General features: G+C 43.7%; 1 protein-coding gene across 1 annotated transcript in view; it reads left to right on the top strand.

Annotated features, from left to right (window-relative positions):
• col8a1a (collagen, type VIII, alpha 1a) overlaps positions 1-8,627 on the top strand; it is a 76,877-nt gene that overhangs the window by 1,422 nt on the left and 66,828 nt on the right. The gene's annotated exons all lie outside the window — the stretch shown is intronic.

The following is an 8,627-nucleotide window of genomic DNA, read 5'->3' as shown; positions in this document are numbered from 1 at the left end:
ATTATGTCCTCTCTATCTCTCTAGTGGGTAAAGTTTGGGGAATTCCAGTAATGTGTGTTTATGGAGTGTTCTTATCAGTAGATGCCCTTGGGAAAGGCTTGGCTATGCCGGTTACGCAGCAGACAGTAAAACAGTTCTCCTGCAGAAATTTCTAGGCAGTGGATAGTGGCTGGAATCCTCCTCTCTAACAGCTAACTTCTCACATTGACCAAATGTGTTGTCTAAAAGTAATACAACATGTTCCAAATGATCTAAATAGCAGAAATATGTTTCTGATTAAGAGGTTGACCTCTGCCCCCTGGATAGAAATAAAGGATGGCATTGAGAAGTACACCACATCAGTCACTGGCTTCATCAATAAGTGCATCTGACGTTGTCCCCACTGTGACTGTACGTACATACCCCAACCAGAAGCCATGGATTACAGGCAACATCTGCACTGAGTTAAAGGGTAGAGCTCCCTCTTTCAAGGAGCGGGACTCTAACCCGGAAGCTTATAAGAAATCCCGCTATGCCCTCCGACGAACCATCAAACAGGCAAGCATCAATACAGGACTAAGATCGAATCGTACTACATCGGCTCCAATGCTTGTCGGGTGTGGCAGGGCTAGCAAACTATTACAGACTATAAAGGGAAGCACAGTCAAGAGCTGCCCAGTGACACGAGCATACCAGACGAGCTAAATTACTTCTATGCTCGCTTCGAGTGAGAACTTTACTGGAACTAAGGGGCCTCGCCGGAACCATGAAAAACAGACCCAAACCTTTATTTTTCCTCAATCAAACTTTACAGGCACTATGCATTGGGGCCAGTAGCATACTAGTGGCATCTGCCAAACCCAGATTCATCCGTCGGACTACCAGATGGTGAAGCGTGATTCATCACTCCAGAGAACGCGTTTCGACTGCTCCAGAGTCCGATGATGGAGAGCTTTACACCACTCCATCCGACACTTGGCTTTGGGCATGGGGATCTTAGGCTTGTGTGCGGCTGTTCGGCCATGGAAACCACTTTCATGAAGCTCCCGACGAACAGTTCTTGTGCTGACGTTGCTTCCAGAGGCAGTTTGGAACTTGGCAGTGAGTGTTGCAACCGATGACAGACAATTTATGCGCTCCCATTCTGTGAACTTGTGTGGCCTACCACTTCGCGGCTGAGCCGTTGTTGCTCCTAGACTTGTCCACTTGACTCTAACAGCACTTACAGTTGACCGGGGAAGCTCTAGCAGCGCAGAAATTTGACGAACTGACTTGTTGGAAAGGTGGCATTCTATGACAGTGCCACGGTGAAAGTCACTGAGCTCTTCAGTAAGACCATTCTACTGCAAATGTTTGTCTATGGAGATCGCATGGCTGTGTGCTCGATTTTATACACCTGTCCGCAATGGGTGTCGCAGAAATAGCCGAATCCACTAATTTGAAGGGGTGTCCACATACATTCGTATATACAGTATAATGTACCTCCATAGTATTACAGTCATCCTTTTTTTTTTTTTTTTACCTTTATTTAACTTGGCAAGTCAGTTAAGAACAAATTATTATTTACAGTGACGGCCTACCCCGGCCAAACCCAGACAACGCTGGGCCAATTGTGCGCCGCCTTATGGTTACCATGGCAGCCACACAGTGTGATGGATACAGCCAGCAGGCTGGGAGAGTGACTCTATGGTTACTACAGGGCTCTGAGTGTTTGCAGGGCTCTGAGATGTTGAAGGATATCGGTGTGTGTCCGTGTGCTCTTCAGATGAGTAACCCCCACTCTCTCTCGCTCTCTCTCTTTTAGTCAGTCTAGACAGGAACCAACACGACACAACTGCACCCTCTCTCTGCCTCACACCATTATACACACCATTAGACAACCATTATAACCCCAGAGTTTACACCTCAATCCCCTACTCCTCCTTGGTTAAGATTCTAAGGGAAAGGAGGGAGATGGAATGGAATCTGTCAACACACGCTTTGAGCTCATGTTTGATTGGCAGTGTCCCTGTTTGATGACGTCACTGTTAAGATGACTGTTTGGTATGAAGGAGCAGTCCCATCTGGACAACAGGCCAGGCTCATTACTGGGAGATGGAGACAGACACCCAGCAGCAGTAGCCAGAGCTCAGAGAGATGTAAACATAGGCCATGTTACTGCACACATATGCATTAGACACATTACATGGGAGTGAGCGCAGGGGTGCACCGATCAATTTGTTGAGAGCCACATCACATTTAATTCATCAGTTTAGTGTCAGGGAGAAAGGAAACCCTGCAAGACTGTGGCCCTCAAGGACTGTAGACTGTAGCAGATGACTGTAGCTAGGAAAATATACATTAGTGCTCATATTGTAGGCCATAGGCTACTCATGTAAATTTAATAATATGAGAAATGGGTAATAAAGTACTTAAACATCTCTGACCAATTTAGATTAATGTCCCAGAATGTTCTGAGCAGAATGTTTACATTTACATTTACATTATTTAGCAGACGCTCTTATCCAGAGCGACTTACAAATTGGTACATTCACCTTATGATATCCAGTGGAACAACCACTTTACACTAGTACATCTATATATTTTTTGGGGGGGGTGGGGGTTAGAAGGATTACTTTATCCTATCCCAGGTATTCCTTGAAGAAGTGGGGTTTCAGGTGTCTCCGGAAGGTGGTGATTGACTCCGCTGTCCTGGCGTCGTGAGGGAGCTTGTTCCAGAGAAGTCAGTGGACTAGACAATTGTGGAATGTTGGTGTCTTCCACATACATTCTAACACACTGACCTGTAGAGAGAGAATGCACCTTCTGGAAGGTCCTGACAGTGACCAGGCCAGGGGTCAAGGAGTTGGAGGTTCAGAGCTACAGGCTCCGATGACCTGGAAAATGTGTCTTCAATCCACCATTTGTGCTCAAAAGACCCAAGGCAATCACAAATACCGTTCCATTGGATAGAAATCAATTTTTGGTTTATTAAATATGTGGTGAAATATGGTATTGAATAGATATCATATTGGTTTTACAGTAAAAGTAGGCTTATACCTATTCACTGTCTTTGGAATTCAAAGTTCAGCCTGCTGTACTGTTTACACCCACCTGGTGTCAGTATAGAGCTCTTTATATGGTCAGTCACTAGACCAGTGTTGAGAGACAGGGTGACATATGGCAGAGGCCACAGGATCTGTCTGGTGATATCATTCTGTTTGATCTGGAGGGACAGCAGACCAGCAGACTCAGGTCATTGTAGATGGACATACAGAACATACTGGGAGATAAAATGTACAGTCGATTCAGAAAGTATTCAGACCCCTTGACTTTTTTCACATTTTGTTACGTTTCAACCTTATTCTGAAATTGATTAAATAAAACATTTTCCTCATCAATCTACACACAATACCCCATAATGACGAAGCTTAAACAGGTTTTTAGAACATTTTGCAAAGGTGTATATATATGGAAAAAAGAATAATACCATAAGTATTCCGACCCATTGCTATGATACTTCAAAATGGAACTCCGGTGCATCCTGTTTCCATTGATCATCCTTGAGATGTTTCTAAAACTTGATTGGAGTCCACCTGTGGTAAATTCAATTGATTGAACATGATTTGGAAAGGCACACACTGTCTATATAAGGTCCCACAGTTCACAGTACATTTCAGAGCAAAAACCAAGCCATGAGGTCAAAGGAATTGTCCATAGAGCTCCGAGCCAGGATTGTGTCTAGGCACAGATCTGGGGAAGGTTACCAAAAAATGACTGCAACATTGAAGGTCCCCAAGAACACAGTGGCCTCCATCATTCTTATATGGAAGAAGTTTGGAACCACCAAGACTCTTCCTAGAGCTGTCTTCCCAGCCGACCAGGGGAGAAGGGCAGGAAGGTGACCAAGAACCCGATGGTAGAGTTCCTCTGTGGAGATGGGAGAACCTTCCGGAAGGACAAACATCTATGCAACACTCCAACAATCAGTCTTTTATGATATAGTGGCCAGACGGAAGCCACTCCTCAGTAAAAGGCACATGACAGCTCGCTTAAAGTTTGCCAAAAAGGCACATGAAGCAAGATTTTCTGGTCTGAAGAAACCAAGATTAACTCTTTGCCCTGAATGCCAAGCGTCACATCTGGAGGAAACCTGGCACCATCCCTACAGTGAAGCATGGTGGTGGCAGCATCATGCTATGGGGATGTTTTTCAGCGGCAGGGACTGGGAGACTAGTCAGGATCGAGGAAAAGATGAACGAAGCAAAGTATACAGAGATCCTTGATGAAAACCTGCTCCAGAGCTCTCAGGACTTCAGACTGGGGTGAAGGTTCACCTTCCAACAGGACAACTACCCTAAGCAAGCCATGACAATGCAGTAGTGGCTTCAGGACAAGTCTCTGAATGTCCTTGAGTGGCCAAGCCAGAGCCTGGACTTGAACCCGATCAAACATCTCTGGAGAGACCTGAAAATATCTGTGCAGCGATGCTCCCCATCCAACCTGACAGAGCTTGAGAGGATCTGCAGAGATGAATGGGAGAAACTCCCCAAATATATGTTTGCCAAGCTTGTAGCTTCATACCCAAGAAGACTCAAGGCTGTAATCGCTGCCAAAGGTGATTCAACAAAATACTGAGTAAAGGGTCTGAATACTTATGTAAATGTGATATTATTTTTTTTAATACTGTTGCAAACATTTCTAAAACTCTGTTTTTGCTTTGTCATTATGGGGTATTGTGTGTGGATTGATGGGGAAAAACTATTTAGAATAAGGCTGTAACGTAACAAAATGTGAAAAAGGTCAAGGGGTCTGAATACTTTGCAGAATGCACTGTGTAAAGCTACAGATGTCTGGTCCAGAAGATTGACTGTTGAATAACAAACTATTTTCCTTCAGCACATTCAGCGATTCCTCAAATCTTTCTCTCTCTCTCTGTCTGTCTCTGTCTGTCTCTGTCTGTCTGTCTGTGTAAGGAAAGGCTAATGATCCAATTCTAACAGGGTTTGGTTTAAAGAGAGAGCTTGAAAAAATCATAGAAGGAAAAAGCACAGTGGAGGCAGGAACAGTAGGGGTATTACTTTGACAGGTTTGCAGGTGAATGGTGAAGCTTTTATCATAGGTCCATAGAAGGGTGTGTGTGTGCACGCAAGCCTTCCAGACCATCGTCACAGTGACTCATTGGGGTTATAGTAGTTATGGTGGGGGTTTTGGGGGTGGGGTTACAGCTACCTCCAGCTACATGTATGTAATATGTTTGTTCCATAAATAAACGTCTGCTCCATGCTGAGTCAGTCTTAGTGAAGCCACCCAGCTTCTAATAGCGGACCGTCGCCGGTGGTCTGACACTCTTCGCCCGTTAACCACCTCGTCCATAACGTACCGTGCTCTGCTGGGATGTTTGGGGCTCACAGACACACACACACACACACACACACACTGCATATGGCCACATGGGGAACCTGAAAACACAGATACACACATTGCACATGAAAGACACTCAAAATACACTCAAACTGCACAAGAAGGAGACACACAGAAATAAACATTGCACATGGAGGACACACACACACACACACTGACAGATGTTTGTCTGTTTCTTTGGAGCCCCCATGTGGCCCGGAATTTTTTTCCTGGGGACTGAAAAACAAGCAGCAGATCTCCAAATCTGGGACTTTAAATGAGGGATACCATTCTGCCTCAGCTGGCCTCCCATCTGCAAAGGGGAACACACACAGCTAAACAACAGGACAAAGGGACCATTCACACACACATATACACAGACACTATACATAGACACAGAGGGGGAAGACTGCACACACACAAACATTAGTGAATGGGCAGACACACATAACACTAACATTAGACAGACATGGTTTTTCTGTACAGTATGCACATGGTCATGGAAGGAACTCTAGGAATATTTGTTCCATCTGTGTGTGAACCGTATCAAGCTACGGTTCCCATGTCCTGCAGTCTACTGCACCGTCTGTCCGTTGTGGTAAACCATGGGGTGTTGAGTTGAGCGTGCAGAGATTAACCTGTTATGACTAGGGGGCAGTATTTTCACGGCCGGTTAAAAAACGTACCCGATTTAATCTGATTATTACTCCTGCCCAGAAACTAGAATATGCATATAATTATTAGCTTTGGATAGAAACCACTCCAAAGTTTCTAAAACTGTTTGAATGGTGTCTGTGAGTATAACAGAACTCATTTGGCAGGCCAAAACCTGAGAAGATTCCAAACAGGAAGTACACTGTCTGACCATTTCTTGGCCTTCTTGATTATCTCTATCCAATACAGGGGATCTCTGCTGTTACGTGACACTTCCTACGGCTCCCATGGGCTCTCAGAAGGCGGCAAAAAGCTGAATTGTGGCTTTGCAGGCTCTGGCTGAAAAACATTAGCGCGTTTGGATAGTGGCCGGTCACAGTACTATGAGACTAAGGCTCGTGCACGAGTCGGCTCCATGTTTACTTTCTCTCTTTCTTTGAACGAAAACCACCACTCCCGGTCGGAATATTATCGCTTTTTTACAAGAAAATTGGCATAAAAATGTATTTTAAACAGCGGTTGACATGCTTCGAAGTACGGTAATGGAATATTTAGAATTTTTTTGTCACGAAATGCGTTGTGCTCGTAACCCTTCTTGACCATTCGGATAGTGTCTTGAACGCACGAACAAAACGCCGCTGTTTGGATATAACTATGGATTATTTGGGACCAAACCAACATTTGTTATTGAAGTAGAAGTCCTGGGAGTGCATTCTGACGAAGAACAGCAAAGGTAATAACATTTTTCTTATAGTAAATCTGACTTTGGTGAATGCTAAACTTGCTGGGTGTCTAAATAGCTAGCCGTGATGGCTGGGCTATCTACTGAGAATATTGCAAAATGTGCTTTCACCGAAAAGCTATTTTAACCTCTATGGGCTAGGTGGCACCAAATCGTCCCACCTACGTAACAGCCAGTGTAATCCTGTGGCGCGATTTTCAAAACCTTTGAAATGCTATTACTTCAATTTCTCAAACATATGACTATTTTACAGCTATTTAAAGACAAGACTCTCGTTAATCTAACCACACTGTCCGATTTCAAAAAGGCTTTACAACGAAAGCAAAACATTAGATTATGTCAGCAGAGTACCCAGCCAGAAATAATCAGACACCCATTTTTCAAGCTAGCATATAATGTCACAAAAACCCAAATCACAGCTAAATGCAGCACTAACCTTTGATGATCTTCATCAGATGACACACCTAGGACATTATGTTATACAATACATGCATGTCTGTTCAATCAAGTTCATATTTATATCAAAAAACAGCTTTTTACATTAGCATGTGACGTTCAGAAAAAGCATACCTGTCTGTAAATAACGGGAAAAACAGAAAGGCGGGGACGGGCAGTGCACGCGCCTAAGCCTTTTGTGTGCTGATAGACCACTTAGCAAAGCCAGGGCTTTGAATTACGTCATTCAGGTTTTTCCCGGGCTCTGAGAGCCCATTGGAGACGTGGGAAGTGTCACGTAACAGCAGAGATCCTCAGTTTTTGGAAGAGATGTCAAAGAAAGCAAATAAATGCTCAGACAGGCCACTTCCTGTAAATGAATCTCTCAGGTTTTTGCCTGCCAAATGAGTTCTGTTATACTCACAGACACCATTCAAACAGTTTTAGAAACTTTAGGGTGTTTTCTATCCATATATAATAAGTATATGCATATTCTAGTTACTGGGTAGGATTAGTAACCAGATTAAATCGGGTACGTTTTTTATCCGGCCGTGTAAATACTGCCCCCTAGCCCCAACAGGTTAAAATCGGACATATCGAGTGCATAGAGGAGTTCTGTATCTATAATTCTTAAAATAATTGTTATGTTTTTTGTGAACGTTTATCGTGAGTAATTTAGTAAATTCACCGGAAGTTTGCGGGGGGTATGCTAGTTCTGAACGTCACATGCTAATGTAAAAAGCTGGTTTTTGATATAAATATGAACTTGATTGAACAAAACATGCATGTATTGTATAACATAATGTCCTAGGGGTGTCATCTGATGAAGATCATCAGAGGTTAGTGCTGCATTTAGCTGTGGTTTGGATTTATGTGACATTATATGCTAGCTTGAAAAATGGGTGTCTGATTATTTCTGGCTGGGTACTCTGCTGACATAATCTAATGTTTTGCTTTCGTTGTAAAGCCTTTTTGAAATCGGACAGTATGGTTAGATAAAGGAGAGTCTTGTCTTTAAAATGGTGTAAAATAGTCATATGTTTGAAAAATTTAAGTTTTTGTATTTTTGAGGAATTTGTAATTCGCGCCACGCCCATCATTGGCTATTGGAGCAGGTGTTCCGCTAGCGGAACGTCTAGATTTATTAACACAGAGACAGGGAGGTTCTAGTCAGAAAACACGACTTCCTATCCTTACAGAATTGCTGTAAGGACAGGAACCAGTGGGTGACGCGGTATGGTCAGGGTAAACTTCAGGGTAAGGGTAAACTTCCTCCCAAGGAGGTAATACTTGAGGGTGTCCAGTGCCCACTTCACGGCGAGGCACTCCTTCTTGACAATCGAGTACTTCTTCTCCCTCGGGAGGTGCTTCCTGCTGACATACATGATGGGGTGCTCCTCGCCTTCCTGCTCTTGGGACAAGATGGCCCCTACCC

This window comes from Salmo trutta, chromosome 20 (genome assembly GCF_901001165.1).
Source record: "Salmo trutta chromosome 20, fSalTru1.1, whole genome shotgun sequence".
Classification (NCBI taxonomy): domain Eukaryota; kingdom Metazoa; phylum Chordata; class Actinopteri; order Salmoniformes; family Salmonidae; genus Salmo; species Salmo trutta.
Note: the sequence above shows the minus strand (reverse complement) of the source record. Positions and strands in the feature narration are given on the sequence as shown.